The sequence below is a fragment of the Ornithorhynchus anatinus genome, chromosome 1 (assembly GCF_004115215.2).
Source record: "Ornithorhynchus anatinus isolate Pmale09 chromosome 1, mOrnAna1.pri.v4, whole genome shotgun sequence".
Taxonomy (NCBI): Eukaryota; Metazoa; Chordata; class Mammalia; order Monotremata; family Ornithorhynchidae; genus Ornithorhynchus; species Ornithorhynchus anatinus.
In genome coordinates, this window is record NC_041728.1 from 9,030,055 (window position 1) to 9,039,456 (window position 9,402).

A 9,402-nucleotide genomic window follows, 5' to 3' on the forward strand; every position below is an offset into this window, starting at 1 on the left:
TGCGACTAGAAATGGCTTATAATGTCGATCGATAGCATTTCTCTTGGAGAGTGCAGAATGCCTCCCAGAAACTATTCTGTCTTTACAGCCCATAAAATGACCTCGATAGCTCAAGAAAAGAAAAAAGATACCATCTCTATTTTCGCCAACCACTTCTACTTTACCATCTCCCAGGGACATCTGGGAGTGGGATACATCTACAACAGTAGGTCTTGTCATAGCTGAAAGCTCGATTGGTCTTATTCCTCTCTGACTTAGCAGAGGCCTTCCCTGACGAAACCCACATTTCCCCTTTTCCCACTCCCTTCTGCGTCCCCCGACTTGCTACTTTTATTCATTCATTCATTTATTCATTCAATCCTATTTATTGAGCACTTACAGCGTGCAGAGCACTGTACTAAGCGCTTAGAAGAGTACAATACAAGAAAAAAGAGACACATTCCCTGCCCACAATGAGCTTACGTTCCAGGAGTGGGAGAGACAGACGGTAATAGAAAAAAAAAAATTACAGATATGTACATAAGTACCGTGGGGCTGGGGGTTGCGGGGGAAGGACAGAGGGAATATATCAGGGCTATGCAGAAAGGAGTGGGAGAAGAGGAAACGGGGGGGGGGGGGAGCTTAGTCAGGGAAGGCCTCCTAGAGGAGATGTGCCTTCAATAAAGCTTTGAATGGCGGGGTGGGGAGTCACTGTGTGTCGGATTTGAGGAGGAGGGGCATTCCACGCCAGAGGCAGGACGTGGGCAAAGGGTCAGTGGCGAGATAGGAGAGATATTCACCTCCCTATCCCCCAGCCACACAGCACTCATGTACGTATCCGTAACTCATTTGTATTCACGCCTGTCTCCCCCTTCTAGTGCGTAAGCTCTTTGTGGGCGGGGAATGTGTCTGTTATATTGTGTTTTACTCTCCCAAGTGCATAGTTAAGTGCCCAGCACACGGTAAGTGCTCAACAAATAGGATCGAGTGATTGATTAATTCCAGTTTCCGGAAGTCTTTGGCTGCTGATCTCATCTGGTGGTCAGTTCATGGCATGGGTAAATTCGAACCCTAGGCTTTAATCTTAGGGAAACTTCCATCAGGCTTGACAATCTCCCCCTCACCTTTTCCTCCACCCCATCACACACACAAACACACCGTGCACGCGCATACACATACACAAAAACACACATTCCCACGTACAAACTAAAAAAGACTTAAAAATCAATTTGCCATCAGAAATCACTGTGTCATCTTCTTATACTTTTTTATGGTATCCGTTAAGAGCTTACTAAGTGCCAGGCACTGTCCTAAGTGCCAGGGTAGATACGAGATAATCAGGTTGAACGCAGTCCTGCCCCCCGTGGAGCTCGCGGTCTTAATCCTCCCTTTACAGATGAGGAAACTGAGGCCCAGAGAAGCGAAGTGACTTGCCCAAGGGCACACAGCACCCAAGTGACAAAGCCTGGATTAGAACCCACAACCTTCTGACTTCATTCGCTAGAGTCTTAACTACTGGAATCTTAGAGAAACATGGGCTTCTGCCCTAAAGACCCAAGGAACTGGGCTTTGCTCTCTGCTTTCTAAACTGTGAACTCCTGTTAGGCAGGACATGGGCCTGCCCACTCTGTTATATTTTACTCTCCCAAAGTGCTTAGTACAGTGCTCTGCACACAGTAAATTCTCAATAAATACTACTAATGGATTGATTGCTGGGCTATGCCGTGGGGGAGATACTTTCAACATCTTGTTCCTGCTATCCTTGGGGTTACCCCCAAGGATAGCTTCCTAGAGCTCGGTGACTGTGGGCAAGTCACTTACCTTCCCTGTGCCTCAGTTCCCTCATCTGTAAAATGGGGATTAAGACCGTGAGCCCCACGTGGGACATCCTGATTCCCCCGCGTCTACCCCAGCGCTTAGAACGGTGCTCGGCACATAGTAAGCGCTTAACAAATACCAACATTATTAGAATGTCCTAAGAAAGTTTGGGATCTCAATCGATCATATTTACTGAGCATTTACTTTGTGCAAAGCACTGTACTAACTGCCTGGGAGAGTACGATACAACAGAGTTGACACATCAATCAATCAAATTAACTGAGCACTTACTGTGTGCAGAGCACTAAGCTAAGTCCTTGGAAGCAGCGTGGCTCAGTGGAAAGAGCCCGGGCTTGGGAGTCAGAGATCATGGGTTCGAATCCCGGCTCTGCCACTCGGCAGCTGTGTGACTGTGGGCGAGTCACTTCACTTCTCTGTGCCTCGGTTCCCTCGTCTGTAAAATGGGGACGAAGACCGTGAGCCTCCCGTGGGACAACCTGATGACCCTGTGTCTCCCCCAGCGCTTAGAACAGTGCGCATGCACATAGTAAGCGCTTAACAAACACCAACATTATTATTAAGAATACAATCATCGCAATAAAACCGAGTTGGTAGACGTGTTCCCCGCCCATGAGCTTACAGTCTGGAAAATGAAGGCCAAATGGCTCATCCGATTCTCTGCAGCTTCCCAGGAAGGTCATTAGGGAAGAAAAAGGCAAGAACACTTGGTGGGTGTTGACATGGAGATAAATGAAAAGCTGCTTGGGAAAATGTGGTGTCCTCTCTTCGACAGAAAGCTCCACCTTCCTAAGGTACTGCTGGTTTTTCAAAACGCTTCTGATGACTTTTCCCGGCAGGAGGTCTCTCCACACGGCTAGAAAGAAAAGTTCTGAGAGCAGCCCGGGCGCTGTCCCTTCAGCTCGTCGGACACGTCTGCTCTCTGTGCTGATGCTAGCGTGGGGATCGCGTGTTTAGTAAGGGCCCACTAAGGTGTGCTGGCTTGGGGTGGAAGAGATAGAGGGAAGAGAGGTAAAGTAAAGGGGCTTGGGGAACCGGAGAACTGCTAGCCAAGATGTCGCGGGCTTACATCGGAACTGTCCCTGGATCTCTGCGATCACGCTGAAGAACTCCCACGGGCCCCGTCGAGCCTTTCTGCGATTCCCTCAACCACGGCCGTGGTTGCGATTGTGGACTCGGAGGTGTCAGGTGCCTGAAATTCTGCTCCTTCAGCCAGAGTATCCTACAGATCTTTGGTTTTTGTCTTTATGCTGTTCTGGTGTGGTGTTATTGTTGACTGTCACATGTCCGCCTCCATCAGGCCCTTCTCCCCCCTTTTGATTTTTCTGTTGTGAGCCCCTCCGAGGGACAGGGATGGGGTCAAATTCCCAGGTGTGTGTTCTATCCCAGTGCTCAGTACAGCACTCTGCACACGGTAAATGCTTAATGAATGCTGATTTCCTCCACCTCCTCCTCTTCTTCTTCCCCTTCCTCCTCCTCAATCAATCGTATTTATTTTATTGAGTGCTTGTTATGTACAGAGCACTGTACTAAGCACACGTTCCCATAGAATACGACAGTAAGACTGACAGATCCCCCGGCCTCTCCTCCGCCGCCTCACCTTCCCCTTTCCCCTCCGCCTCAATTAATCGATCATATTTACTGGGCACTCACTGTGTGCGGAGCGCCGTACCAAATGCTGGGGCGAGTGCAACGTAACAGTATAACGGGCACATTTCCTGGCCTCTCGTCCTCCTCCTCGGCCTCCTCCCTCCCCAGCCTTCCTCCTCCTGTGTATATCACTCTATCACTTCCGTTCATTTTGTGAGCCTCCTGTGGGAGAGGGACAGCGTCTTACTGATGGTAGAGCCCGGGCTTGGGAGTCAGAGGTCATGGGCTCGACTCCCGGCTCTGCCACTTGTCAGCCGCGTGACTGTGGGCGAGTCACTTCACTTCTCCGGGCCTCGGTTACCTCATCTGGAAAATGGGGATTAACTGTGAGCCTCGCGTGGGACGACCTGATGACCCTGTATCTACCGCAGCGCTTAAAACAGTGCTCTGCACTTAGTAAGCGCTTAACCAATACCAACATTATTATTATTATTATTATTATGCAGGTGGACAAGGGCTCTCTCTGGCCATCTCCCGGTGGAGGGAGGGCTGTTATTCGTCGTCCACAGCTGCCTTAAACACCCGGGTTTAGGTACACTTAAAAACACCTACCCATAGAGATGAAAAGTATAATAACAAACTATCCATCCATCAATCAATCAATCATTGCTCCCTTTATTCCTTTATTCATCTCCCCCCAGCCCCACGGCACTTACGTCTGTATCTGTCATTTATTTATAGTAAGGTCTGTCTCCCTCTCTGGACTGTAAGATCGCTGCGAGCAGCGAATGTGTCCGTTTATTGTTATTTTGTACACTCCCGAGTGTTTAATAATAATAATAATAATGTTGGTATTTGTTAAGCGCTTACTATGTGCCGAGCACTGTTCTAAGCGCTGGGGTAGACACGGGGGAATCGGGTTGTCCCACGTGGGGCTCACGGTCTTAATCCCCATTTTACAGATGAGGGAACCGAGGCACAGAGAAGTGAAGTGACTCGCCCACGGTCACACAGCCGACAAGTGGCAGAGCTGGGATTCGAACTCATGAGCCCTGACTCCAAAGCCCGTGCTCTTTCCACTGAGCCACGCTGCTTCTCCGACTTTAGTAGAATAGAGTGCTCTGCACACAGTGCTCTACTTTAGTGCTCCACTTTAGTTTAGTAGAGTGCTCTGCACACAGTAAGCACTCAATAAATATAATTGAATGAATGAATTTATTAAGCGTTTTTTGGTGCACAGGGAACTGTACTGAGCACTTGGGAGCGAGCAATGTATTAAACACCTTGGTAACACCGCTCTGCTCCCCTTCACCCTGTCCCTACCTCTGTTTCTACTTTCCTTCGTATCGCTGTCACCGACGTTGCCTCCTCTCCCCGGTACCCCCGAGAAGCAGCGTGGCCTGCTAGAGCACGGACTCGCAAGTCAGAAAGATCTGGGTTCTAATCCCAGCTCTGCCACTTGTCTGCTGTGTGACCTTAGGCAAGTCACTTCACGTCTCTGGGCCTCAGTTACCTCATCTGTAAAGTGGGGATTAGGACCGTGAGCCCCAGGCGGGACAGGGACAGTGTCCAACCTGACAATAGGGTACCTACCTCAGCGCTTAGTACAGTGCCTGGCACTGGCAAAGCTGAGAACTCGGAGGAGTTGGAAGGAGGAGAGTCACTCATTCATTCCTTCAACCACGCTTAATGTTAATTAATGTTAGTATTTGTTAAGCGTTTACTATGCGCAGAGCACTGTTCTAAGCGCCGGGTAGATACGGGGTGATCAGGTTGTCCCACGTGAGGCTCACGGTCTTCACCCCCATTTTACAGATGAGATCACTGAGGCCCAGAGAAGTGAAGTGACTTGCCCACAGTCACCCAGCTGCCAAGCGGCAGAGCGGGGCTTCGAACCCGTGACCTCTGACTCCCAAGCCCGGGCTCTTTTCCACTGAGCCACGCTGCTTCTCAGTTGTAGTAACATAGTTACTGAGCTCTTACCGTGAGCAGAGCACTGTACTCAGCGCTTGGGTTGCCTGCCCTCTTGGACTTACTGCCCAAGCACTTAAATATCATTATCATTATTATTATTGTCATTATCGTTGTTACCCCCTGCCCTATCCCGGTCCCTCAAAAGATGGACTCTCCATCTCGAGGACCGGCTCGTGACCGTTCTCTCTGCCAGCACGTCTGTGCTCAGAGGAAGAGCGAGTTGGCTGGCCTTCTTCCTCCGTCGCCGTGCCCCAGAGACGTCCGGGATAAAACTCCCAACAGCCCTGCCAGGTGAACCAGCTCGTGCAGCCGTTCAGCTGCAACTCCTAAATTCCGGGCCTCGAGCCCTGCTCGGATTCCGTGACGCCAGGCTCCACCCAGGCTCTCCGTGGTGGCCCCGGAGCTCCGGCAGCGAGACGAAACCTCCATCCGTCCATCAGCGGTAGCTCCTGAACGCTTACCCTGTGCCGGGCGCCGTATCAAGCGCTTGGGCGAGTACGGACGGGATGGAGATTCCCGCGCGGACGCCAGCAAGGGCGAGGGGATCACCGGAGCGATTGAAATGGATGTATCACCATACCGAGAGGCAGGTAGCTTTGGGGAAAAGAGCTTGAGGGTCAGAGGATGGGGGTTCTAATCCCGGCTCCACCGCTTGACTGCCGTGTGACCTTGAGCAAGTCACTTCGCTTCTCTGTGGCTCAGTTACCTCTTCTGGAAAATGGGGATTAAGACCGTGAGCCCCACGTGGGACAACCTGATCAATCTGTATTTCCCCCAGAGTTTAGAACAGTGCTTGGCACATAGTAAGCGCTTAACAAGTACCGCAATTATCATCCTAATACCTGAGCTCTTGTGAGAGGAAGAGGAGAGGTTGTTGGGCAGGGATTGTCTTTCTGTTGCCCATTGGTACATTCCAAGCGCTTAGTACGGTGCTCTGCACAAAGTAAATGCTCAATAAATACGATTGAATGAATGAGAGGAGGGAAGAAAGGAAGAACATGGAGGGGTACAGAGGGGAAAGAATGTAAAATCCCTTCTATTGGAATGCAGAGAATCCCTGAAGAATCCAAGATTTGTGGTTATTATTACTCGGTAATCTATGAAGTTCCCAGTGCAAGAATCATAGCACTTGACAATTAAGAACGAGATATTATGACGGCAATAAACATATCTCTAACAAATAAAAGCACAATGATAAAAGGTAGAAAATCCAATATTGTGGATGATGCTTGAGGAACCAAGAATCCTTCTGCCTACGGAAGATAATAAATCAATGGGAAGAACTAAAGAAGAATTTAAAATTAAGTCATCCATCACCACCTGTTTGGGAATCTCAGTTCACACATGCTGAGGTCTCTGAAATGTTTGCAGTCGAGCAGTAAAGCTGAGAACTTGGGGGAGTTGGAGGGAGGATAGTCACTCATTCATTCTTTCAACCACATTATTGAGCTCTTACTGTGTGCAAAGTACTGTACTGAGCGCTTGGGATTCCTGCCCGCACGGGCTTACGGTCTAGCCGTGGTACTTGGAGACACGTGACGTGTATAAGCAGCAGCGTGGCCTAGTTGACAGAGCACAGGCCTGGCAGTCTTAGGATCTGAGTTCTAATCCCCGCTCCGCCACCTGTTTGACCTGGGGCAAGTCGCTTCGCTTCTCTGTGCCTCAGTTCCCTCATCTGTAAAATGAGGATGAAGACTGTGAGCCCCCTTTCCCTCTGCTCCTCCCCCTCTCCCTTCCCCTCCCCTCAGCACTGTGCTCGACGGCTCAACTGTATATATTTTCATCACCCTATTTATTTTGTGAATGAGATGTACATCACCTTGATTCCATTTATTGCTATTGTTTTAATGAGATGTTCATCCCCTCGATTCTATTTACTGCCATTGTTCTCGTCCGTCCGTCTCCCCCGATTAGACCGTGAGCCCGTCAAAGGGCAGGGACCGTCTCTATCTGTTACCGATTTGTCCATTCCAAGGGCTTAGTACAGTGCTCTGCACATAGTGAGCGCTCAATAAATGCTACTGAATGAATGAAAGAATGAACAAATGCCACCGGGGCCGTATCTGAGGCGCAGCCTGACCTAGTGGAAACCGTAAGGTCCTGGCAGTCAGAGGACCCGGGTTCTAAACCCTACTCTGCCACGTGCCTGCCGTGTGACCTTGGCCCTGTCACTTATCTTCTCGGTGCCTCAACATCCTCATCGGTAAAACAGAGAGTCGATACTCATTCTCCTTTCCGCTGTGATTGCGAACCTTGTGTGCGAGCCTGGGTTTGACCTGATCATATTGTGTCCCTTCCACTGCTTAGAATAGTGCTTTACGCATAGTAAGCGTTTTTAAAATACCACACTTATGATTATTAAGATGATTAATAGTAACTGTTAGCCTCTGCCACCTGGCTGCTGTGGGACCTTGAGCGAGTCCTTTAACTTCTCTGGGCCTCAGTTTCCTCACCTGTAAAACCAATCAATCATATTTATTGAGTGCTTAAAGCCCTCTATTCAGCGCTTGGGAGAGTACAGAGTGGAGAAGCGGCGTGGCTCAGTGGAAAGAGCCCGGGCTTGGGAGTCAGAGGTCGTAGGCTCTCATCCCAATTCTGCCACTTGTCAGCTGTGTGACTTTGGACAAGTCACTTCACTTCTCTCTACCTCAGTTACCTCATCTGGAAAATGGGGGTGAAGCCTGTGAGCCCCACGTGGGACAACCTGATGACCCTGTATCTACCCCAGGGCTTAGAACAGTGCTTGGCACATAGTAAGCGCTTAACAAATACCATCATTAGAGTATAACAGAAGTGGTAGACACACTCCCTGCCCACAACGAGTTTACAGCCTAGAGGTGAAATTAAATATCTGTTCTCCCTCCCCCCTTAGGTTTTGAGTTAATAGTAATAATAATAATGTTGGTATTTGTTAAGCGCTTACTATGTGCAGAGCGCTGTTCTGAGCGCTGGGGTAGATGCAGGGGAATCAGGTCGTCCCACGTGAGGCTCACGGTTAATCCCCATTTTACAGATGAGGGAACTGAGGCACAGAGAAGTGAAGTGACTTGCCCACAGTCACACAGCTGACAAGGGGCAGAGCCGGGTTTCGAATAACAATTGTGATATTTCTCAAGCACTTACTATATATGCCAGGCACTGTTCTAAGCACTGGGTCAGATACTAGGTAATCAGATCAGACACAGTCCCTGTCCCACATGAAGCTCACAGTCTTAATCTCTATTTGACAGATGAGGTAACTGAGGCACAAAGAAGTTAAGTGACCGGCCCAAGGTCACAGAGCAGATAAGTGGACAGGGACTGTGTCCGACGCTTTTTTCCTGTATCTGCCCCAGTGCTTAGTACAGTGCTTGACACAGAGTAAGCACCTAACAAATACCGTTATCATAATTAACTTAGCAAATTTCACAAAGCAAGGCCAGCAGGCGAATGGAGCCAGGTCGGATGAGTGAAGAAGGCCGAATGGAAAAGTACAATAAGCACAGTCCTCCCCTCTGAGAATTAGGAAATGTCACTCTCTTCGTGCTTATTTCCACAGAAGCCACCGTCAACCTCGCTCAAAGGCTAATACACACACCAACTCCAAGATCATAGCAACCTGGAGAGAGATATATTGTAAGAAACGGGACTATTAAAATCTACGTTGCCCCGGCAACGGAACCCCTAATTCCATTTCCGAAGGAGAAATAGTCTCGAGATTAAAAAATAAATAAATAAACTGCTTTCCCAGGCGGGAACGGTTTTAAAATGTTGAGTTCGAGAATGAAAGGGCTCAGTAGCTCTCTCCCAAAGTATGTAGAAATCGGATGCCAGCGGGCTTCAGATGGATGGGGGAGAATCGCTCAAACAGGGAATAGCAGTTGGAAATATAATTTCCGTTTTCTCGGGCAATCCTCTAGTCTTCTGGATCGCTGGGGCCGTCGCTCCGACACGAAAGAAGCGGTTTTTCCGAGGCCTGTTGCTTAAGCAAAACCTGTCGGACTGTGAGCTCGCTGTGGGAAGGGACTGTGTCTGTTTATTGTT